Here is a 24,719-nt window from a genome sequence, read left to right as displayed (position 1 = left end):
TATGATTCGCAAATGATGGATTTATTATTTTATTGTATTGCTGTAATGCACTGAATCACTGTATCTACAGCTTAGTCTATAGTCTGTGGCTCATATTTTAAATCCAGCCCTCACAGGGCAACTGATTTTGGTTTCCACTGACTGTTTTTAATGTATGTCAGTAAAGATTTTTAAGTTGACTATTCGTTGACTGTTTCTTGGCATCACATTAATGACGCGCAAATACCTACATACAGATGTATTGACAAAAGATCTGTAAAACACAATGCCTCTGGCCATGGTAATTTTCCAACCTGGAAGCATAGACATAATTACTTATAGCCGTAGGTGATATTTGTGAATGTGGCAGGTAAAAGATGTGGTCAGCATGTCTAAACTTTTTTCACTTTGCAAACAAAAGGAGGTGCTCACTACATAACTAAAGTAAGGCTGAAAATTCCCAACAGACGAAGAAAAAAGAATATCTAGCTAGATCTGGATTAGTTTCCTATACCTTCTCGACGATGTCTCACAGGTTTTGCTATTTAAATATTATAGCAAGTGTTTGTAAAAAGAATGCAAAATGCCCATCTCTGACTTTAAGTATCCTTTCAGAAACTCCAGGATTCAGATCCAGATCCTAAAATAATCCCTACTAAGTTGACCCAAGCTGACCTTGGGCAATTTGTCAAGCAAATCCATCCACGACCACCCTGACACAAGTACAGGAAAGCAACAGGCTGGAAACAAACACACCAGCTGAACAAACTCCACTGAGAGAGAATTTTGAATCTCTTACTTGCTACTGTCCTGACCTTGTTCTCCTTGACACGAGTTGACTTTCACAGTATTTTTAAAGCTTTTAGACAAATAACTCACACACACTACTTTTAGAATTCCAAATGTGCCTTTAACTACTTCCATTTTTAGCAGAAAACAAGTATACAAGCATTAGTAAAAATAACATGTATATTAACTTTACATGGTCCAGTGAAACCCTCAACATTGCACGCTTCTCTGTATGTGGAGTCAGAAAACTACCTACAGCATAATTATATAAGAAATAAAATGTATGTTTCAGTACTGTTTTATTAGCCCCTATATTATGATGCCAAGCAGAAGGAATGTGAAGTGTTGGTAAGAATAAATAAAGAATAAATAAACTCCGTCTAAGCGGTTCACTTCACTGGTCTCATTGCTCTGCTGTGCCAATCATTAGACAAGAAAAGAAAATCATACTGTTGCTGGGATCAGTGAAACACCCACCTGTTTCACACCTGTTTGGAATAACTAACTCTCAGATTACGCGCTGGGCGAAAGGTCTTAAACTGGACCTCAGGAGTGGAAATATTACAGTATGTGTGTGATTAGTGATATAAAACACATTGCATTGCATTTTTAGACACATTTTTTTTAATCTACTTATAGCTTTAAGCTATAGTAGAGTAGTAGTAGGAGAGGTATCAGGGCCAAACTACACATTCAAAAAAACCAATGACATTATTATCTTGACTGAAAATGTGGCAAGACCGTAGATACTCAGAATTTCTGTTTGAGGCTCAGCAATGAGCTGCCTACTCATTGCTCACACACCGGCAGAAACATGGATCTTATTTTTTAAACTGCTGCCCTTCAACAAGTAAAGGATAAATAGAAAAAATAAATAAAAATACTTTTAAAGAACCACAAAGCACATATTTGACGCAGGCAGTATTTAACTTTTATTCATCCGATTTTTTTTATTTATTTTTTTTTTACAAATGTGCTTACCTATGCTACTTCTCGCTGCAGATAATAACCTGAGCACTGTGGGAGCCTCTAAATACAAAACTGAATCCAAACAGGGTGCTGAGACAAGATCAATGTAATAGTTTTCTAGAAAATAATCAGATGACTGTTCAGATAATTGATAATAAAAAACTGAATGATTGCTTTTGAATGCTGCAATTTTATTATTTGCATTAAATGTGAATCTAAGTGGGGAAAAAGAAGAAAAACATGGTCAATGCATTTTAATGACCGTCAGTATAAAAATATGTAAGATTTGTGAGATGTAAAGATTCTCAATTGTCATAAAACAGCTCATTTATGAACACCCATAGTCCCTTGGAAGGTCACACAAAACTGTTAAATATGCAAGTGAAAGTCAAGAAATGCACAATAAGTTAAATGCAGAGTTAAAACTGATAACAGATCTGGTTTGGCATAATTTATTGTTCAGGGAAAACAGTGGGATATGTAGAGTGTTCCTTCATTAAAACCGGTAAGCTAATCCAATACAGTACATACGGCACATGCACAGTGATTAAACAGAGGTAATGTGAGCCCTTTTGTATGACTTAAAGCCTTTTACTGAGACACATTGTCACGCTGAGTGCTGCTGACAGCTGGTCTGCTGCTTGGCAGCCAATCTAGTTTGTAGATGCCAAGTTTACAGCTGAAATATTGATCCTAAGCAGACAGGTGAGTGTTACTGTGTCTGAGGCGACTGTAGGTCCCGGCTAAAAATACGTTGTGACTAAGGTGTCCTGGTGGCTCAGTTGGCACATGAGCTTTTGAAAAAATAGTTTTAGTCTTTCTGGCTCTTTAAGCAGCCCAGCGGGAGAGGTGCCACAGTCTATTTGAAAGGAAAAAAATGTCACTACTGCAAAGCCTGAACTCCCACACATAATTATAAGTTAATAATTATCAGTCCAAATAAACCATCTGTGTTAGTGACAAAATTGTTTAATTAGTTTATTTATTATTTCCTGGCTTCCCATGTCCTTCAAATTCAGAAAATGATATTGAAACATCACTAGAAATGTATGGATTGTCTTTTTTTTTTTTTAGAGGATAAAGCAGATATTTTAGGTTTTTAGTTAAATTATCTCAATAACTATTGCATGGATTTTAATTAAATCTGGGAGAAAAACACAAAACCCACACAAACCATTAATTCAGCATGATAACAATCACAAGAATTTGTCTCTGGTGGGTTAGATTTTTCACCTGTGAAATATCTTTCACTGACATTTTATCTCAATAACGGATCATTCTGGATGGTAAGTAATGTAGTTGGGTATTCTTGTAAACCACCGTCATGTACTGCAGTGTTGTGCTTGAATGAGCTAAAAAGAATATGCTCACTGAACACAGTGAATGGAGTGAATGCGAGAATGTAGCTGGGGTGCTGTAAAGTGCTCACTGCGTGAGAGCCACTGTAAACAACAACACAGCTTGTTGACATGGTTAAGGAAGAGTTAGAAGGTACAGCTAACAGTAGCATCTCTGAGGCCAGTTCACATTTTAAAAAAGAAATGGATTCAGATATTTTATGCAAAACTCTGCAAGTTGGGTTTGAACAAAAAGGTCAGATTAGCCAAATCTGGAACTTAACTTCCAGTTTTCAGCCAGTCTTGGGAAATATCAACGAGGGATTGATGGTGAGAAGAAATCCTAACTACAGAGGCAAACTAATGAATTCCCACTGGGCTCCATCACCTTCATAAACAGATCTGTTTTGAGATGGCCTTTTCAGTGCTATGTCACTGCTGAAACGATAAAAATCTGCATTCTTTTGTTGGTTTGATTGCACAGTAGAACTGTGGTAACGATGACTGGGACTGTGTGGAAATGTAAGTCAGCTCAACTCAAATTTATTTATATAGCAACCAAAGTGCCGTAAAACAGTTACAATAGATTAAAACTAATTAAAAAATGGAATAGATAAGAAATAAGTGAAATACATGTTAGTAGGTACAGAGTTGGCTGCAAAAGGCATTGGAGATATTATGGTTTTAAACGACTCAATGGCGGGAGCAGATTTGACTGTGAGTGGACTGCTGCTCCACAATCAGGGGCAAACACAGAACACCTGCTCTGCTCTGAGTTTAAATCTAGAGTGGGGGACAGTCTGAAGCACTCGATCAAGAGGCAAACCATGAAGGTTTCAAGATCATCCTGTTTGTCTACAAACAGGATGATCTTGAAATCTATTCTAAACCTTATTGGCAACTGATGGAGGGAAGCTAAAACAGGTTTATTTAGATCTCTTTTTCTGTGGGGAGTCTAGCACCAGCATTTTTGATAAGCTGGAGACAGGATAGAGAAAACTGACTGAAACTGTTGCGCTGTTGCGCTGTAAGAACTTGTAAGAAAGTAAGTAAGAACTTGCTTACTTTACAAACTTACTGCAAAGTAAGCAAGTTCTTAATGTGCTCAAGGGATATCATAATGCTATCCAACCTACACCTAGCTTTACCTTTGCCAGTGATAAGCAATGATCACTGGGGCTGCTTGGGTGGTGGGGGGAGGGTTTTACTACAAAGAAATTAATGTGAACGGAACCTTAAGCTAGAAATGAACATCTACAGTGTACATATGGCTAAAATGAATTAATTATTAATATGACAACTAACTGAAGGCATGTTAACCCTTTAAGACCTACCAGAGAACCAAGTCCGCCAGAGCTTATATTATATTTTTACATGCTGTAGTGCCATTTTTGGGAGCATTTCAAGTTGCTATACATCAATACAACCATTATAGCCCAAATTTTTAATAATATGTATGCATTAAATGCATAGTAATTACATAAATTCCAAAAAGTGCAATAAACTACAAAAAAATTGAAAATCGTTTTTGTTTTTTTAACATATATTTCTAGTTAGAGAAATTTAAGAGGCTTATCCCTCAAAACTGTAAATACAAAAAAGTTGCACAAAATAGTTTCCCACCACAGGAAATTTATTTTGAGTGTCTTCATAGTTTTATTTTTGAAATACACCAATTTTTATATACTGCAGGAAAAACAAAAATAAATATTATAATGCAAATTTGCAAAAAAAAAAAACAGCATATGCATCAAAATAAACTATTTCCAGCAGTGCAATATGAGTCCTAAGCATCCTAGAAACGACACAGAAAGTCATAAAGTCAAACATAACTTTTAAAAACACCAGTATAGGCTCATAAGGCCCTGATAGTAAAAAACTACATTTCCGCAAAATGACATCACTTCCGGTTTCGGGCAGTGCTGATGGACATAGGAAGTGTTATGAACAGCTGATCGGATCGACAAAGGTTTCTGGAATATTATGTTTTTGTTGCTACAAGTGCTTTTTATGCAGTTTTTGCAAAGCTATATGTGGAAGGGAACTGTGACCTAGGACAAGCTGATGGCATAAGATGTAAGTACAACTCCTCAGGTTTCATATGCAAAAAAAAATTATTGCGCTAGCTTACGTGGTTGCAGAGCTACCGGGATTTAAAAATAGTTAAGCAAAACAGAGCGTGCCCGCACTGACCGGCTTTAAAGGGTTAAATGAGGTTGTAGAGAGGGTGCTCAGGGCATTAGAATCATGAGGATTGACTTCTGGTTACCAGTAAACGGTATGTAGGTATAAAGCACTACCCCAAAGCTGTCTATATCCATTTTTGATGGCATCTACAGGCAAACACTGTAAATATTCCCACTAAACATCATGGATGCATCAGCATTTAATTTAATTTTAGCATGCTGAAATTAGCATTTGGCAAGATTACCATCAAAGAAATTAACCCTGCGAGTCGTCACATCAGTCAAGCTTTATAGTGTGAATAAAGTAAGTCGTTAAAGAGTAAATAAAGGTACTGGCACAGAGGCTAATATGGCTCCCATTGCTGCTACTGCTTGGCTATTGACGGTGGGACAAGATCCAACTTTACCATTTAAATATTGTTCTATAGATTTCTATTCAGGATTATTTGACTGCAATGGCTTCTCTCCATAATGTCTCTAATAGCAAACATCAGTAGTTCTAAGACCAAAGGACCAGTAAGGCTTGAAAGTGCACCAATACGGTACTTAAATTTGCTGTTTATCCAGGTCCAGGTCACTTGGGCAGCAGTCAACATTTCCCTGCCCATCTTCTCTAGCTCTTCACTGACAAACACCAAGCCAGCCATGAGATGCAATGTCTCCAGGACATGCCCAGAACACCCTTCCTCTGGTCAGAACAACCTCAACTGGCTCCTTTTGATTTGGAGGAGTACCAGCTCTACTCTGAGCCCCTCCTGAATGACCTTGTGGCAATCACTGAGAATACAAACCAGCATCAATCACGGGTAAATCAACATTGCTTTCACAGAGAGCTCTCTGTTCACCCCAACAGATCAGTACAGCACTTGGGCCATTGCAGATGCTCCACCAGTCCATCTGTAAATCCCTCTCCACACTCCCTTTGCTAATGAACAAGTCCCTGAGATAATTATTTTCCTCAACATGGGCCTGCAGTTCATTCCCAACCCTGAGTGGACGCTCCACCAGCTGCGATCCATGGCCTCAGACTAACCACTTCCAAATTTGAAGCTTGGAAATAAAATAAAAAAAATCTGTTATTTTATTTGGAGTAGCAGAATCAGAAATTGGGACAGTGGTATATGCTGACACACTACCCAAAAGCACCACTGTGTGAACTCCCATTAAAATATAAAAACGTATCTTCAGGTTTAGTAGCTGTTATCTCATAGCTAAACCCTCAGCATGAATGCCAAAACTTTTATGCCTTAAACTGGGGGAAAAAACAACCTTATTCACTCTTAAATTAAGAAAACCAGTAGGAGTTTTTTTGTATTTCAGCACACACACACACGCAAGTGCACACACGCTCACACTATAGGACCTCATTACCCTGAAGTGTTTCAGATAAAACCAGCTGAGAATAACTAAAGTCATTTCTCTTCTCCTCCTCCGCCCCATGCCGCTCTCTTCCCACCATTTCTCCTGTCTCAGCAGATATCAGAACAGAGCAGGGAGAAGACAACTTTCTTGCTTTTTGAAGCGAAAATGTGACACTCTCGGGAGGTCCGTGTTGCGGCCGACAGAGTAGCAAGGGGACGGTGCTCTGTTTCTCCATCTCTCCTGCATCTCATCTGCCTCTCATGAGCCTACCCACACCCGCACACATGCACAGCCAGGCTGTAATCTCTTTGGTCTGCTCATCGGCCTTTTATGTTTTCCTCAGAGTCCTCCCAGCATGCTGCAGTTGGGCATGTGCTGCTTTACTGAGCATTGGAAGAATCAGAAACAGTATCTTATCAATCTGTTCATTTTATTCCAGCTCGATCGTTTTGCTTTGCGTTTTGGAATGGACTCCAAACCGAAGCGAGCAAAGCAGAAATCTTCTGTTTGCCCCTGTCCTCAGGGATGCGGTTTCTCTTTGCACGACAGTGACCAGCACGATGCCTGGCCTGTCTGCCTGGGGATCGTCCACGCTAGGAGAGCGTTGACGGAGCCCGAAGCCTGTGCATTTTGCCGCCAGCTCTGGCGCTCGACCCTTGAAAGACGGGTGACGTTTGTGGAAAAAGTGCTGGGATGCTCGGCTGTCGCACGGCATGACCCTCTCCTTTCCAAGTCTGGAACCCCGGCTTCGTCCGAGTCCGAAGGTTTTTCGGTCGATGTCCCCGCAATTAGCTGGGCTGACCACATGGAATATGTTGACGGGTTAGCCGATGACTAGCCGGAACCATGCAGGAGCGCTGACGGGCTTCAGCCTGGTTTGAGGCCCGCAAGCGCTGTGCCTGGCGGAGCTCGGATCGCTGGTTCCTGATGACAGCCCGCTGGCACCTCTTTTTAACGAGGTCAGAGTCGCCACAGATCACATCCTCCGTGCGTATCGCTGTGCAGCGCTCTCCCTGGGCAGAGGGATGGCTTCGACAATAGTGGCGCAGAGGCACCTGTGGCTGACCCTCTCTGACGTCCCGGATAGGGACAGAGCTGTATATCTGGACGCACCAGTGTCTGCGGCTGGGTTATTCGGACATTCACTTGAAGCCATTCAGGCTAGATTCAATCTGAGGAAGAAGCAGACGGAAGCTCTGCGCGACATCATCCCCAGACGTCAGCCCAAGCCCGCAGCTAGCTCTCACAGGCCCGCCGCTCCTCTGCCGACGCAAGAGACCGGCGCCCACTGTTGAAGTGGGTGTGCCGCCAACGAGAGCACATTCTCCGGCCCGAGCTCCACACCAGTCGGCCTGGAGCAAAGACCCACCCTCGGGCCCCCGGCGGGACCCGACGCCCAGGAGGAAGAAGCCTCAGCCCTCCTAGCTGTGGTTTCGAGTGGAGAAGGGGTCCAGCAGCAGGGAGACCTTGCTTTTACCCCTCTGTTGCTGCCCAAGAGGTGCCGCTTAAGTTCTGTTCAGGTTGTCAGCCCCAGAAGGCGCTGCACTTTCCTAACACTGTCTCCCAAGCACAAAACCCCTGCACACAAAATGCCTCAGGTAACTCCCTGTTCAGGTGTGTTAAATGTTCAGGTGACCACATCGAGTGTTCCCGCTGTTTTTCATTGTTGTGCCCCAGAAAAGGTGCCTCCAACAAAATGTATGAATATACATGTTTCCATGTTACAATCAATAAAGAGTATTGTTTATTCTCAAACAATCACAAATGCTCAGCCTGCAGGCAGAATGAGCCAGGTCAGGCAGGTGATGCAGTCCCCTGCAGACACACTGAGGGGGCGACAACGCCCCGCCGACGGTGCTGCAGGTCAGCCGGCTGGCTGCTCACTTCCCTCAGTGGCGCGCTTGCGCCCCCTCTCCGTGGGTGCTGCGAACCGTTGCCATGGGTTACCGGTTGCAGTTCCGGGTCAAGCCGCCTCGTTTCCAAAGAGTCGTAGGCTGTATCCCAATTCAGGGTCTACAGCCTTGAAGGCCGGATTTTAAGGCCGATTACGTCACAGTGGCGCGCCGAAGGCTGTCCCAATTTAAAGGCTGCTCGAAATGCGGCCCTCAAATGCGTCCTTCATTTCCCTGAATTTTAAGGCTGTGGCAGTGTAGACTTCGTGGCCCAACATATCCCACAATTCATAGCGCGGCAGTCGGTGTGGATAATTTTGTCGCAGACGGCAGAAGCGGAGCGGCCGAAGAGTAAACTGTGAAAAGTAAGTACTAAATATTATGTCACTTATTTATGTGCAAATGTTTAATAATGAGGAACATTAAAACATTACTGTTGGCCACATGTCTGCAAACTTATTTGCCATTAGCGATGTTTGTACGTTCAGCTTTTACTTGCTTTCAAAGCCTTTAAAATATAATAATACAATAGTCGACCTTAATCTTACAGAGAATGTGATGATTTTGTGGATAATTAAGCTGAAAGTCAGTGATGCTGCTCGGTTTGCAGTCCTGAATATCACGGCACAAGCAGGATCCACTGCACTGTTAATGTTAGCTATGTTATATTGCTGCCTCTGTTCGGTGGTGTCGAGACAAACGGACTTTAACGTGTGTTTGAACGAGCTGACGGTTCACTCGTTAAGCTGAAAGAAAGATGCTTTAATCACAGGAGTCACACATGTGTCCACTGTACCATCTGGGAACTCTTCTTGTTTAGCACTCGTAATAACACAAACACTAAATCCTCCTGTTTTGTAGCAGTGTATACACCTGAGACTGTCACCTGTCTGTCTGTCCTGCACTCTCTCTCTGTTTCTTTCTCTCTGATTGTGGAATAAAAGTATGAACGTGTATTTATAAGTTACACTTGTGTTTGAATCCTGCAGCTTATCACACATTTGATTTCCATGTGTGACAACTGCAAGTGTCCAGAGTGAGGACAGACTGAGGGACCCACTGCTGCACATCATCTGTGAGGCTTTGCACCCCTGATGATCCACCAGGTCAAACTCAGCAGTGTGTGAGGAAGACAGATGGAGAGAATAGACAGACTGTTCCCTGTTTGTGAAGGACTGCTAGAAAAGTTTAAAATAACTAACTGTCTGTCCTGAATCAGTCTTATTAGGTAATGTTCAAATAATTTGATCATTCCAGTGTTTTCAGTGTGGGAGAAAGTACTCAGGGCCTTCAAGTTACACACTATGAAAGGCAGCAACAAGTTTAATGTTCAGAAACCTGAAGTATGTATCAGCAGCAGAATGGACCTAAAAATAAATGTTTGTTTCAGTTCTATGAAGCTTTGAGTATTTTGGATTAGTAGTACTGCTGTGTTTGTTGCATCATATTGCTGTAATTGTTTATATGCTTTATATATTCTGAGGTAAGTTGATCTATAGTGTTACATCATATTCTATAAGGATGTTATGTGTTTGTTTACTTTCTGCCCAGTTTGACCCATTTAGCAGAAGTCAGCCTGTTTAAGGCTCTGATATCTATTCTGTATGACTTAAAGCAGTTTTGACATGGTATGATTTTCTCACCCAATAAAGGAATATTTAATATATCAGTCTACTCTTCATTCTATCAGACACAGTTATCACAGCTCGTACATTTTCTTTTTACACATATATGTAAGTATTGAGCCAAATTTAGTAATGCCAACATACTGAAGGAACAACATTTGTCTCTTATATATAATACACCTATATATACACTGTCAAAGATACTTGAGTGTCTTTGAGTGAAGATTTAAGGTGATAGGAGATATGGATAGCTGCAACTTGGATCTTTACTCAAGCTCAGTATTTGACACAGAGTTCACGCACATGAATTTCACTCACATGTGCTGTACCAGTGTACCTGCACATGTGATGTGACAATAGAAGTGATTTGATTTGTGAGTTCAAACTCACTGCTGTAATAACTAATAATGATTAATATAATAACTATAATATTGGCCATCTCATATTTACACTGACATTAGTCTCATGAACAACATTAACTATTTGTTATTTACTAGCTAATCTTAAATGACTGTTCAGTACAGATATGAAGCCCAACAATCATGTTTTACAGTCCTGTGGTCTCAGCCTCAGATACTTATTAAATCACACAAAGCTCGTGTAGAAACAAACAAACAAATGAACAAAACATGTTCTCCTTCATTTCTGTTAACCACACGTTTCCAGCTATCATGGTTGCTAGGCAACCTGGGCAGAGCGACGGAGGCTAGACCGTCCCATTTCACAAGCCTCACACTTCCGGCCTTAGCGGTCTTTGAGTATGCGGCCCTTGAGGACCGTTGAGGCTGCGTACTTTAAGGCTGCAGACCCTGAATTGGGATACAGCCGTAAACACGACTGTCAACACCGAGGCGGCCATGATACTCAGAGAGGAAATAAAGGTGCTATTGCAGAAAAGAGCAATACGAGTGGTCCCCGCTTCGGAAACAGACAAAGGTTAGTACAGCCGTTATTTTGTTGTTCCGAAAAAAGGGGGAGGGCTTCTTCCCATCCTCGACCTGCGAGTCTTGAACACGTATCTACGAACGTACAGGTTCAAGATGCTAACACTCAGACAGCTCTTGAATGCAGTCGGCTCGGGAGATTGGTTTGCAACAATCGATCTAACAGATGCTTATTTTCATGTGGCTATACACCCGAAACACAGGCAGTTTCTGAGGTTTGCATTCGAGGGCGTAGCCTACGAATACCTAGTGCTGCCGTTCGGGCTGTCGCTCGCTCCTCGCACCTTTACGAAATGTGCCGAGGCAGCGCTAGCGCCCCTCAGAGAGAGAGGCATCCGCATCTTAGCCTACCTAGATGACTGGGCTCTCGTAGCTTGCTCCAGAGAGCAGGCGGACCACAGCTGTCGCTGGTTCTGTCACACATTCGGACACTGGGGTTCTCTGTGAACTTTCAAAAGAGCTCGCTAATCCCGAGTCAGCAGATTACTTTTCTCGGTTTGGAAATATGCTCGCTTTTGTCACGATCCTGGGTCTTATGACCCAGCGTTTTGAGTTTTAGTTTATTTTGATGTTTATAGTATATGGTTAAGCTCATTAGGTTTTCTAGTTCATTTGTTATTAGATTCCCCTTGTGTCTTCCAACCCCTGTTAAGTCTCCCTTGCCCTTCACATGTTTCATGTCTGTTATGTTGTCAAGTTCATGTAGTCATGTCTGCGTTTCATTAGGTTTCCTATTTTATTTTCTAAGAGGTTCTGTGTTTTGTTTTACTCTTTCCCTGTGGCGTTGTTATGTCCACGTTGTGTCTACTGTGCCTTTCTGTCCCATGTTTCAGGTTCCTATGTTCTGTCTCCCCAGTTGCTGTTAAGTTTACATGTTTAGAGTTCAGTCAGTGTGTTTCCTGTTTTACTTTGAAGGTCTGTGTCTCATGTCAGCGTTTCTAGTTTTGCTTCCCTTGTCTCGTCCAGCCTGATTACTCCCAGTTGTGCTCTCCTTCTGTTTCTCATTCCCTCGTTATCCCTCAGTGTATTTAAGCCCTGTGTTTCTTCTTGTCAGTGTTGTAGTCTCCCTCATGGCTGTGTTGCCCTGTGTGTTAGTTATCCATGGCCCAGTTTAGTTTAGTTTAGTTTAGTTATATTTTTCGTGCCATTCTGCAATAAAGCAGCTTTTTGAGTTTAATTCCTGTGTGGTGAGTTTTGCGTTTGGGTCCTTCCAGCCGCGCACGTTTGTCGGAGCACAGAGTGGCCGGGTTCATCGCTGCCTCGCTCAGTTTCAGTTGGGACGCAGACTGTGTTTCCAGACGATATTAAGCTTGTTGGGCATGATGGCATCTATGATCGCCGTAGTGTCACTTGGACTGTTAAAAATGAGAGCGTTTCAACCAGTGGCGGAGCAGGGGGATGGCTTACTGGGCTTAAGCCCGGGTTGTTTTTTCAGAAGCCCGGGGTCTTTTGGAGTGTAATTTTTTCATACTAAGATGCCTGGCTGACAACTGTATAAAGCAAAAAACTACACACAATATTTGAAGCACATAGTGCACACTGTGGGGAATTTACGACTGTGCGTAAATCTCCCCTAATATTGGTATGATCCGAGCTCAGGCACTAAGCGGGGCGGGGCAGCTGCTGCCTACGATTTTGTTCTGCCTTGCTGCTTAATTAAAAAACTAGTTTAAGGTGTCCTGCATATGTGATATATATTTTTCCCTATATGAAGTCATTCTTTTTTGAACAAAACTCAAAACAGAGCCATTTAATCTTTCAGTCATTTCTAAACCCCCCCCCCCAAAAAAAAAAAATCCCACATGCATACTACCCTTTAGGGCTAAGCCCCGGGTGTTTCAAATGTCTGGCTCCGCCTCTGGTTTCAACGCTGGACTCTCTCACACCGTTTGTGTGCATCGCGTCACCTCCGGAGGAGGCTGCCGGTAACCGTGTCTTGCATGCTAGCTCGCAGTCCTTGGAGGGAGCCCAGGCTGCTGCATCAGGGCTCTCGGATTGGGAGGGTGTTGTTTTGCAAGGTGGTGTCCACAGATGCTTCCCTAAGAGGATGGGAAGCGCTGTGCGAGGGTGCATCAGTGAGAGGGATCTGGCCCGCAGCCCAGCGCCAGCTGCACATCAACCACTTAGAGCTGTTAGCAGTGTTCTTAGCTCTAAAGCATTTCCGTCCAGTCCTGGAGGGCCAGCATGTCTTAGTCAGGACGGACAATTCAACAGTGGTGTCCTACATAAACAGGCAGGGAGGAACACGCTCTCTTCCCCTGTTGAAGCTGTCTCGCTCTCTGCTGTTATGGTGCAGTGTTCATTTTCTGTCTCTAAGAGCCACCCATGTCCCGGGCCACCTGAACCTGGGGCCGGACCTTCTCTCCAGGGGGGGTCCACTGGTGAAAGAATGGAGGTTACACCCTTTAATAGTGGCTCAGATTTGGGATCTATTTGGCAAGGCGCAAATAGATCGTTTTGCTTCCAGGGTAAATACTCATTGCCCCCTGTTCTTCTTCATAATCGACCACGATGCACCCTTGGGCTTGGACGCGCTAGCGCACCAATGGCCAGACGTGCTCCTGTATGCATTTCCCCCAGTGGAAATGATATCTCCAGTTCTAGAGAGTGCGTCGGCATTCCCTCTCTCTGATTCTAGTGGCCCCTTGGTGGCCCACAAGGTCGTAGTATGCAGAGATAATCAGCCTGCTAGCAGCGAGTCCTTGGGAGCTTCCTCTCCGCAGGGATCTCCTCTCTCAGGCGGGAGGAGAAGTGTTTCATCCGCGCCCAGATCTGTGGCGCCTTCATGCTTACCTGCTGAGAGGTTAAACTTGATTGCTAAGGGTTTGCCACCTAGTGTGATAGTGACAATTCAGAGCGCTAGGGCCTCATCTACTAGAGGCTTGTACGCTTACAAATGGCGAGCCTTCGAGCAATGGTGCCAGGACCGTCACACTCTCCCATTTCAGTGCTCTATTGTGGATGTTTTGACATTCCAGGAGCTGCTGGATAAGGGCCTTTCATTTTCGACACTTAAGGTTTATTTAGCAGCTATATCTGCTTGTCATATTGGCTTTGACGGGGTGACATTTGGTGCACATCCCCTCGCCATACGTTTTCTAGAGGAGTTCGCCGGCTGAGGCCCGTGCTTAAGTCCAGTGTCCCTGCTTGGGACTTGTCTTTGGTGCTTCTCGCTTTGGCAAAGCGAGTGGGTGACCTTCATGCGCTGTCTGTGCATCCCTCCTGCACACAGTTCTCTCCCGATGGCCACAAGGTCGTATTGCGTCCAAATGCTGCCTATTTTCCCAAGATCATGCCTGCATCTTATAGCTCAATGGAGTTTGAGTTGCTGAGCTTTTGCTCCTCTCCTTTTGCATCTGAGGAGCAGAGGAGGATGTATTCTCTTTGTCCAGTGCGTGAGCTACGCACCTACATTGAGCGCACTCAGAATGTGCGTTTAAGTGACCGGCTGTTTGTCTGCTTCGCTAATCCAAATAGAGGTAAAGCTCTGTCCAAACTGAGGCTGTCCCACTGGATTATAGAAGCTATCTCACTGGCATATGGCACCAGAGGTCTTGCTTTGCCCCACGGGGTGAGAACTCATTCCACCAGGGGGATGGCAACCTCATGGGCTCTTTTTAAAGGGGTGCCTGTAGCTGATATTTGTGCGGCAGCTAGTTGGGCATCACCGCACATTTTTGTGCAGTTTTATCGGTTGGACGTTACAGCCCCTTCGGTGGCTCATGCTGTCCTTTCTGCTGGGTCTACCACTCACTAAGGATGTGGTGGTCCGATTCTGGTTTGGTGGCTGCTCTGTGGGGCGTGTATATATGTCCCATACTTATGTGTTGTACCGAGTGAATCGACTGAAAGGGAACGAATAGTTATGTCTATAACTTCTGTTCCCTGAAGGAGAGGAACGAGGTACAACACAAGGTGGCCCCACTGAGCAGTTTGGCTCGGTGAAGAGCGGCTATCGAACTGAGAGATGACTGTGATGACAGCGGCTATATGTGCAGGCGGGGCCGTGCGCGTGTCATCACACGCCATCTGCCTTAAAGGCGTGAATAAAGGTTTCTTCAGCCAGGACATGCGAGGGCGTGATATCCCATACTTATGTGTTGTACCTCGTTCCTCTCCTTCAGGGAACAGAAGTTATAGACATAACTATTCAATTCATATTTTCAAGTATGTTATTGCAACTCTTTAAACATTAACCCTGGCTAGGGTTATGTAATAAACCAGAACGTCAATGATGTTAGCAGTTCATTTGGCTCACAATACATGAGATACAACAGAGTTTATTGCCCATAAAATGACAAATGTGAACTAGACCACAATTTGGGTAAGGACCCATTAGGTGATTAAAAAAATTCAATTCTGACCAATACTGTAGAAGTAAAAGTTCTTGAGGACTTCGAATGGATGGATGGATAGATGGACGAACGGGCAGATGGACGGATGGTGGTTTGGGTTAAAATATCACGACTGCTAATGCTTACAAAGCTCCACTTTATTGCTTGCAAGGCTAACACATTCTCTCTGAGGAGTCTGAACAGCTGCAGACACCAAACAGAGATAAACATGCGTTTCAAAATCACCCTGTCACCCAAAAAAATTCAACAATTTGTCTCCATAAACAAAAAAACAATAAAAATAGATTACTCGTCCTCACAGCAAAATGTGAAACTGTCATGTAAAACCAGAGTTGAGTGGAGCATGAGACTGACAATGTTTGCATGTTGCTGGTACAAAAAATTGAATATTTAGTAGACAAAGAAATATAATGAAGACTACATTGTTGGTGTGACAGAGAGGATGCTGGGAATAGGGTGAGATGGAGGAAGAAGGTCTACTGTGGCAACTCTTAAAGGGAGCAGCCCAAAGAAGAAGAGGAAGAAGAAGTCCACACACTAGCTATACACCAGTTTTTCCTTTCCAGCTTGTTTTGGACTGCTTTTGCCCTCCAGTGCACATGAAAATCAGTTATTGTAAAATTAAAAAAAAAAAAAAAAAAAAAAAAGCCAAACTGCTGTCAGCTCCACAGTTCCACACATTTACACAAGGAGTCTCTGAAACAGTGAGGGAGGAGTGGAGGGGTATAATTAGCCTCCTTAAAAACAAAAAAACCCCACAACTTCTCTTGTTTCTCTTTTCACTAATTCTCTGAAAGATTACTCTGACCACACAGTTCCCTGCAGTGCATAAAATCCCAGTTAAATAAGCTGCACAGAACAACACTGATCACTGATGCAGCAGTCATTTGTTTATCTGCTCAGAGAGACAGAGATATGTCTGCGTGCTCTGCCAGGCTGATTTTCTCAGCTAATTGTAGCACGGTGGCCTCGTGCATTCAATTCAGAGGCAGAACAAAGCTGAGAGCGTTTGACTCTGATCAGCTGGGACTGAGGACAGCACAGCGCACACACAAACCCGCTCTGTGTGTGCATGTTTGCACGCAGCGTTTACAAGTAATGATATTTCTTTGGTGTCTGCCTTTGAGTCAAATGGACAGAGTCGGGTGATGAAATAGAAAGCTGAGTGTCCTGATTTACATGTTCTATATCTCCTACTTAGGTTGCTGAGGCTGTAAATAACGTTTATTTCCATAATGATATCTGGATGGATTTTTAAAATTAATTGTCTGTCTTATATATTAGTTGGTTCAATGGCTAAAAAACAAAAGAGATTAAAATTTTAATCTGGAACTAAACATACTGGGTACTTTCTGCTTATTAAATGACTTCAAGGATTATATAATACTTAAAAGATCAGACAGGTGAATTTTTTATTGTCAGTAACATACTTTCTGACTCCTCTGCCCTGTCTGTGGCACGCTGCCCTTAATCCGCGTATTAATACTGAAGACGAAAGTCTTAAAAAGCGGATCACAAATATTACTTTTTATTGTTTTTAAAAGAGGATCTGTAATAAACCGGGCACACTAGTTTTTCGAAAACATTAGCAGAGCAAGAGTGCATTCTAATAAGGATTATTTAGATGTATGTGAATCATCTTTGCTGAGTTTTTTTTAGCGTTCTCTGTCAACTGCTACTTGAGCACACTGCTCATGTTTATTGAATTGACTGTGAAGTAGAAGGGTGTGGCTTATTGTTTATTTTTATTTTTATTTTTTGTAATCTTCGGCAGGTCTTTTGCAACACTGAAAGCACTTGGAAGATTTTGTTCTAGTGGAAATCGAATATAGAAAGTTGCCATCCTTCACAAATGTGCAAGTCTGCTTTGTTGGTTGAGTCAGCAGCAGACTACAGTACCCAACAGAGGCGACTCAAAATACTACAAAATGTTCTTTAAAACCGCACTGCACACACAGATGATCCATAATATAGGCAGCAGAATGACATATCGCTTATTGAGTCCTTGTTGTAAAACTCCAAGCTGTATTTTGAATTTAAGCAGGAGAAGAAAAAAAAGACAAATGGCATTCTTAAGGACATAATCAGTAAAATACTGTCTGTGCAGAGAACAGAAGCTACTACTACAACTGGGACTAAGAATTCAGCTCGCACGTAATCTCACATTTTGTTCCACCTCCACTAAAAGCCGGCAGATAAAAATGCCACGGCTCCTGGAAACAGATGACAGGTGCCACAGTCGAGCCCAGATAAAACTGATGAGGAGGCATTATCTTCTTTTATGAAGCAGAGCTTCTTTTTCTTTCTTCCTGTAAAGCACACGACTGGTTGGACAGGAAGGATTGCAGCATCAGGGGAACAATAGTTAGACTAAGAGTGAAATTAGCTTTGAAAGTGAGGTCTGATATGAGAACGATGACAAAACATATACAGTAACCTTGACTCTTTCTTATAACATTACCTCAGTGTAAAGTAGCCCATTGCCCTCGTAGACTGACTTATTGAATGACGCTGCAATAAGGAGCCCCGTTGCTATGGTCACACCATTAAGCTACAGCCTCAGAGATTTTTTTTTATGTCCTCGGAAGGAAAAATTAAACAATCGCACGCTGACTTATTCAAGCGTTACAACGAGATGCCATCTTTTATCCTGCATGCCTGCAACAGTACCACAACCGACGAAAGCATTTTTAATCCGAGTGGGACCAACATAGTTAATTAACAATTAATTACGCAAAAGAGACAAGCACAATAAAGAGGTACAATTATGTTAATCGCAAGTGTCGGGGACAAGAAACGAGTTACTGGGATCATGAACCCAAAAATCTCTGCAAATTAGTGCAGGGTGGGTGGTGTCACAAAATTATTATCATGCCAGGCCCAGAATGCAGAGATACTAATAACAGGAGCCTTTAATTTTGAGCAACAACAATAAATTATGAAGGGAACAAAAGACTTATGAACAGACTGAAAAGATTTTCAGTACAATATAAGTACTTGATTTTGCATCGCAAATATGTAAAACATGAGGCATTTCTTTGAGTTATATACTTGATAAAATGTATGTGAAACACAGCATAGTATTTATTATATGAAATATCTGAATGAATTCTCCATATTGTAGAGAATAAGCAGTGCTCCATTGAGCGAAAAGGGGTGAAAAATGTAGCCACTGGTGAAGGGCCAAACACTGCAGTTTCTCTAATGGCCACTTGAAACTGGTTCCAAAAACGAGTTAATCCTCCACCTGTAAAACCCAAAGCTTATTGGCTAACAGCTTTTCAATCAAAATGAAATTTAAGTTTATTTAATTGTCCTTGAAAACAGTGACTGAGCTTATTAACATCAGGAAAATGCAAGCCGAGCTAATGTCCAAGGGTAATTTTCCTATAGACCAGAACTCAATAGGAGCGGAAGTCGAGCAGTCACTTCCAGCTTCCAGGCACTTCTCACAGCCTGAATCCATGTCCATCTTTTATAAAGTTATATCATAATGTCTGTGATACAATAGGGATCTACTGCTTCACCATAAAATTTTACTGTGAACTTTAATCTGCTCTCCGTAATTATAATATAACTATAAAATCAAAATGGATTTAGTTGCAGGATGACATTCAGGTATTTTGGGCATACTTTATGTTTATTGGAACACATTGAATCTTTTCCAGTACACTGCTTGACACATTTATTAGACCACCATCCAGTGTAATGTTTATGCAGCAGCTGCTCTAAATTAACAGTTCCGGTAATTACCAAAATCATTTGTTATCTTTCTGTAATGGTAAATCCACATTTTAACACTATCTATGAATTTAGAAAAGTTTATTATTTTACAGAAAAAAGTAATGTTTGCACTTATGTTTGAAGTCCAGGGTACCTGCTTAAATTTGGGAATAAAAATGTGAATTCAGCATAAAATGGTTAAATAGTTTTTGAACAATTTCTAAAATATTTGTATTTTCTTGTTTTTATGTCAGGTGGTCAAATAAATGTGTTCAGCACTGTATATTGAATACTAAGTTGTATTGGTGGGATATGGCCTTATAAAAGGAAAATAACGAGGACTGACATAAAAATATTATTAGCCACAAGTTGAGTTTAATTTCCAAAAAACCCCTTTATGATTATTGGAACTGACTCCTAGTATAATTAATATCAAAACTACAACTCTTCTGTGAATTCTACTGTCTTAATAAAGAAAGGTAAATGCACACTGACTGGTGATTCACTTTATATTGATTTTGTGTTTTATTACTCTTTTCTAAACCTATTATCTGTAGAATGCAAGTTTGTGCTTTAATAACTTTGAACCAAGTTTCTTTATGTACTTTTATATTACTTAGAATTCAAAAGCAAAAGGAAGCCAGTTGAAATGGAGGGCATGGTGGTGTGCTTGTGAGTTTGGATGTGAGCAGACAGAGCGAGCTGACCAACTGAGAGCAGAGTCTTCAACAAAACTGTGTGTGTGTGTGTGTGTGTGTGTGTGTGTGTGTGTGTGTGTGTGTGTGTGTGTGTGTGTGTGTGTGTGTGTGTGTGTGTGTGCGCGCAGATACAGATCATCTTCTTACAGGTTCTCTCTGAATTTGTTTTCATGTGGGACCTGAGCCACTGCAACACAGGAAAATCTGTGTGTGGGCGCATTTTTTATTCACCAGGGCACAGTGCAATATTTGCAAAACTTTGATTATAAGCAACAGTGGCAGAACCACAAATATGCTCATACATTTGTTGGCAACACATGCCATTAAAATGCAGGACTGCTGTGTTTTTTGGTGCCTTGCAGGCAATAGATGAATCCCCTCCGGCTAGTACAACTGCATATGTAATGTAGTGTTAGGAGCTGCACAGGAAATGTGGGCCTAAGATTTTGTGTTTATTTAACAACGTAAGCTTGAATTTAAAAAAAAAAAAAGTATGGACACTTTGCAATATAGACAAAATAAATCTTACACAATATAAATGTTGCACTTTACCAGACAGCTGTACACGTTGAGTGAAAAGCAGCATAGATGTGTTATTGTTTTACAGAAAGTTAATACAGTGGACCAAGTTACTTAACATTTGTGTGGTTAATAGAAGTTATACAGAATTAAGCTTTATGTGTGTTAACCTATGTAGCACTTCAGCAAACAGAAAACTTTAAAAGTATATAGTTTAAGAAAATTAACTTTGGTGCTGGTGATCAGTGTGGTTTCAGACATTGTTAAGCATTTAATGTTAAAAACAGACTTGTCATATTATTAACACAACAATAAAGAACTGGCAGAATTTACAGAGTGCCTCTAAAACTGACCTTCAACCTCTACATACACATAACCATACATTTGGCAGACTCAGTAGTCTCCCACATGATGTAAGATGTTACTGGTACTAACTCATTTTTATACGTATTAACTTTGACTGCCCTTGTAGTTTAAAACTACAGTTTTATTCCCTCTACTTCAAGTTTAGTCTTAAAGCTCTGATCGTTTTTTTGTAATGCTCCAAAGCTTTTTTATATTTAGGGCTCTCTCTGATTTTCTTTAATTATTTGCTCTTTGTCATCTTCTAGCTTCTTCAGGCTTGTTTTGTGTTTTAATAAGTCACAGTTGCTTTATTTTAATTACTTTAGCACTTTAATTTCACCTCGAGCTGATTTATCTTGTAGATGTGTTTTATACAAGGTTTTGGTATTTTTTAGTGTTTTTTCAGTGTGTGTGTGTGTGTGTGTGTGTGTGTGTGTGTGTGAGTGAGTGAGTGAGTGAGTGAGTGAGTGAGAGAGAGAGAGAATGTGTGTGTGTTATACATTGTGTACTGTTTTAGAACAAGTTATTGGATAAACAGTTGTTTGGACTTCCCTAAATATGAAAAATTACATGTCAACATTACAAAATGCACAGAAGGGTCCCTGTGAACCTCAGTGGGTTTAGCAGGCAACTCATATGCCTGGCTAACACAGAATCCCGGGTTCAAATCTGCCACTAAAGACAGTTACTGCATCTGTTTTTCCTGGTCTTTCTCCCAGATCTCCAGCTCTTATTAAAAATAATGGCTAAAAAGCCCCAAAATATGTATACTACTAAACATTGTTAACGAGGGAAATCTATTTAACAGTGAGAGGGAAAAAAAATAAAATCGGGAAGCACTGTATGTTTTATTTCAGCCAGATGCCATTTGAGTATTATCTGACAGCTACAGGAAAGTGTAGGGTAAACAGCAGGGACTGGGTTTATATTTATCATTGTTAGGTTTTAAAGAAGTTCTTATTTGGCTCTCTGTGCATTCACTGTGTGGACCAGTGTAGCTCTTAAAGCGCTATATCATTAGTTCTAAATAACAGTATGATGACAGTCATTACTTCAGGTTAAATTAATAAGCAAGAGATGAAGTAATAAATGAAAGCTTTCCTGCCACGAAATGTAGTTCAAATACAACACAAATGATTAAAGCAAAGTTTACTCTGTAATTTGAAATCAAGATTATATTTTCTTTACTGGAAATGTTTAGTAGTTCCAAATATAACTTTTCGGTCTCTTTAATGACTAAAAATTGCCATCAGTGTCAGCCCTGAACAAGCTATATCAGTTGATCCCAGTAAGCAACGGTTAGAATCTCTTGAAAACAAGATCTCAATCTTAATGAGACCCAATCAGTGGTTGCGGGAGAGAGGCTTAGTTTAAGTATCTCAGGATCTTATTCATAATTGACAGGAAGCTGGAGTGCGATGTGAGTAATGTCACGGTTGTGTAGACTGTCATTATGAAGAGACAGCTGAGCTAGAAGCTGAAACTTCCTACTTATCCGTCCATCTACCTTCCAGCTCTCACCTAAGGTCACAAAATTTGGGTGATGAAGGAAAGAATAAGATTGCGAATAAAAGCAGCTAATATGAGTTTCCTCCATGGGGTGTCTAGAGCTCTTACAGATAGGGTGACCTCCTCACCCTATCTGTAAGAGCCCCAGCTTCATCGTATCAAAAGGAGTTAGTCGAGTTGGATTGGGCATCTGATCAGGATGTCTCCTGGGCGCCTCCCTTTGGAGGTTTTCTGGGGATACATCTAAATGGGAGTTTACAGGTATAGACAAAAAACCTGCTGCCTGCTGCAGAAGCTACATATGTCATCTGGCCTGGAAACCCCTTGGGATTCACCTGGAGAAACCGCAAAGTGTTTGTGGTTACCCTGCTGTCAACTTTAGATAAGCAGAAAAGATGATGGATGGATGGATGGATGGATGGGTGGACCCTATAGTTTGTGAACTATATAACTTTTCATTCAAATTTTAAGAAACTTTGACTTTTACCAAAGATTTGTTGTGACATCCATTCTCAATCAGAGTACACATGGTTGCAGGACAGCTAATAGGACACAAGCAGCAGAAAGGACAGGAAGAAAAAGTAGAGCAGCAGCCTGTTCCAGCTCCACGTCAGCTCTCGCTGTGCGTTGTGGCAGCTGGAGGGTTGTTGCGGTTGTTTTTCTTGGCATTAGAAGTCAGGTAGTGTCTGTTCCCTCCAGCAACTAGTCATGAAGTGCGGGAAAAGTTTGAACGGTCTCAGCAGTAGGTGCAGGAAAGTGAAGTCTGCAACATTTAACTTTGTCCTCAAACTGATGGAGCTAAAAGTTTCCACAGGTGTCTGCTGAGGTTTGGGATATTTTTAGAAGTGAGTGGGTAGACTGTAATTACACACTGCACAGACAGGTGAGGAGAGAGGGTGGTGGTGGTGGGGGGGGGGTTAAAAACACACACCAAAAAAACCCTCTCTTTTACACACAAACTTACGCACATACACACGTCTGATTGGCAAGGCTTATCGGATGCGTTTCCATGGTAACTAGACACAGCTGCTTCTATTAAAAGGGAGGAGGTTGAAAAAGGTGAAGAGGGAGAAAGAGAAATAGGGAAGTGAGGGGGAGCACAAATGAAAGAATAACAGAAAGGGGAAAAAAGCCAGCGATAGAAAAATGGCTGAACATATTTCTAATTCAAACCCTGTAATTTACACTCAGCTGGTGACGCACATACTAAAAGCAGTGATTGAGTTAAAGGAAGCGAGGCGGGCAGGTTGGCAGTCAGGTGCTATCTAATCAGCTAGGGGAACATAACACACTGTAGACAGATGATAAATGAGCTGCTGGGAGTGATTATGACCAATCAAGGCTCCCACTGATTAAAAATAACTGTACTGCAAACTTGTGTGTGCCTTGGCTGTGAGATAAAACTAATTAACATGATCATAAATACGTTGAATAATCTTTAAAACACCACTGACATAAAGAACATTGACAATTTTCTTGCTAGTTATACAGTACTGTGCAAAAGTCTCAAGCCACCCCTCATTTCTTCATATTTTGCTACCAAGAAGCCAGACTAGTGAAAATAATAGAGCAATAGTTCTTCAGACTTCCTGGTCACCAAAGCATTCACTTGGACAATAGCTGCTTTTTTACTCATCGTCAGTCCAGTCAGCAATATATCTATATATTTAAGGCTCTGGACACTGACCAACCAAGCATTATAAAAGTCACTTAACTCGAGGGGTGAACCATGTTGTTTTGTATTAGCCAGAAAACTTGGCATATCTCAGCATGGTATGCAGTCTATCCTGAAAAAAACCCTGAAAAAAATGGACAAGTGGAAGACAAAAGAGGTGGCAGGCCTAAAGAAAAAACAAAACAAACACCTTTTACAGCAGGTGAACACCATCTGGAAGTAATTTCCATCTCATCAGAAACAGTGCCATATGCCTCTCAAGAAGCCATTGTCATGGAAAGGAAACAGGGAGAAAAGGCTGAGGCATGTCAAATTACACAAGAACTGGGCTCAAAATTGGTGGCAACAGGTCTTATGAAGGGATGAAACCAAACCTGAAATTCAAATCGTTGTCAATATGTACAAAGAAGGTCAGGAGAGATGTGCAACAGATATTTTCATGTGATCACTCAACCTTGATGAAGATATCCATATTATGTCAAATTCAGTGTGCAAAATGACAAGAATGTGATGATAAAGTGAAAACTGTGGCCATGATGGAAATGACCATCCAAAACCTGCATCAAATTTCTCCAAAAACCTGAAAAGGTAACACTGTGACTTAAAGAAAGTAGTAAAAAAAAAAACGCAAACAATGATGCCAAACACCTAAAAGCAAAACTTTCAGGTAGCTAAAACAGAAATGAACAGACTTCTATATGCAACATACCATTGTACACAATTCAGTTTTATTTACATATCCCCCATTCACAGAAACAAGGTACTTAAATACTGTAAGATAAAGATGTAAAATATCAAAGGAAAATTGATCA

The 24,719-nt window shown here is 41.5% G+C and overlaps 1 protein-coding gene and 1 long non-coding RNA gene across 6 annotated transcripts in view; both read right to left on the bottom strand.

The window, feature by feature from the left end:
* fam184ab (family with sequence similarity 184 member Ab) overlaps positions 1 to 24,719 on the bottom strand; it is a 206,115-nt gene that overhangs the window by 150,687 nt on the left and 30,709 nt on the right. The window lies entirely within an intron of this gene.
* On the bottom strand, positions 11,100 to 23,214 carry LOC120725283. Its single transcript, XR_005694076.1, has 3 exons — positions 23,205 to 23,214; positions 18,343 to 18,348; positions 11,100 to 11,214 (listed from the first exon to the last, which is right to left on the bottom strand). It is a non-coding gene; the product is annotated as an uncharacterized LOC120725283 (long non-coding RNA).

The sequence above is a fragment of the Simochromis diagramma genome, unplaced genomic scaffold (genome assembly GCF_900408965.1).
Source record: "Simochromis diagramma unplaced genomic scaffold, fSimDia1.1 OVJJ01000802.1, whole genome shotgun sequence".
NCBI lineage: Eukaryota > Metazoa > Chordata > Actinopteri > Cichliformes > Cichlidae > Simochromis > Simochromis diagramma.
The sequence above is the reverse complement of the archived record's forward strand: the minus strand, read 5'-3'. Positions and strand labels throughout refer to the sequence as shown.